Genomic DNA, 1,469 nt, shown 5'->3' with positions numbered 1-1,469 from the left:
ATTCTCACATGATTCTAGTTCATGTTATAGTGTTATTACTCGAAATCAACCATTTTGATAATTTGAGACTCATCCTTAGAATCATGGTACCTCAATAATTAGAAAATAAATGTTTACTTAAAACAAACTCTTCGTCTTATTATCAAAATGTATTTTCATTACAAATAAATTTAAGAAAATTAAACAGGAGAATACACTTGCTTCAAGGGCATCAGATTCTCAAAATTTTTAACAAATATGACATTGCGTGACTTACGCATTACGTGAATGGTTTTTAGTTATTGCTTAAGTAGTTAATATGACATTACGTTACTGGTAGATAAGCATTGCATGACTTAAGCTTTGCTTTGAGTTATTCATAGTCATTGTGGGGCTACTTGATAGGGTATTACGTAACTAGTAGATAGGCATTACGTGACTTAAGCATTGCATGAATGGTTTTTCTGTTTCACCTATTCCCCCTTCACAAGATCGACTATAGAGGGTCTATAGTCAATCTTGGACTAGAATGGCTGCTTTTTACTTAATTTTCCTTCACAAGATCGATGCTTTACTCAAACTTTTTACTGAAACTTTTGACTGTCATCTTTTTTTTTTATTCCTTTTCATGGGTTATTTTATCATTTTAGTCAATGGATGCGTAACCCTTTCTCTCTTTTAGTATATTAATTTCTCTATCCCCATTTCCTACAAGTAATGACATTTTATACAATTAATGACTTAGAAGCATATTTGATTCCTTTTCAATTATCTTTTTCATTTCTTGTTAAATTCTATTTCTATTTCTTAATCCCAAAGTTCCAACTCAAGACGTGTCCCATCTTTTTTTTTTAATTTAAGTTTTTGTTAATCTAGCAAGTATCTTTTAGGAATAGTATGGTATCAGAGTAAAAAGAGCTGCTTGGTTTATACCAAAAATTATAATTGCAGGTTGTGATTAATTTGTGATTATCATCACCTTATGATAATCAAGAAACAAATTTATCAAATCAAGAGGCATGGTAGAATTCTGGTTCACGTCTCTGCTGTCATGACCAACTCTAATAGTCTACTTTCAATCATTCTGCAACTAAACCATTGTTCACACTAGAAATTTGTAACATCCTTCAGCCAATCTACTCCTCACTGTCTACCTTCTTTCTTTCATAATGGTTGCAACCAATCTTAGTTTATTAAACAACAATAATCCGTCATTAGAAAACTGGTTTTATGATTAATCCCGTGGTTAAACCAAAAAAATTATCAGGAACAAGAGAAATTACTTGAAAATTTACGTCTATTGTTGACACCCTGGCTTGTCCAATATTAGCTATTGGAACCAAACAACAGCACACAACAAGAAATTGAGAGCTCAGCTTCTTTGTTTATTTATTTATTTTGAGATGATCAGCATAAGCAATGCCCGTAATGAAAAATGGAAATCAATCAGAGAATCACGGAAAATAAAGACATACTGAAATTTTGAAATA

This window comes from Theobroma umbraticum, unplaced genomic scaffold (assembly GCF_002168275.2).
Source record: "Theobroma umbraticum cultivar Fairchild unplaced genomic scaffold, ASM216827v3 scaffold_1445.0, whole genome shotgun sequence".
NCBI lineage: Eukaryota > Viridiplantae > Streptophyta > Magnoliopsida > Malvales > Malvaceae > Theobroma > Theobroma umbraticum.
This window is presented reverse-complemented; position numbering follows the sequence as displayed.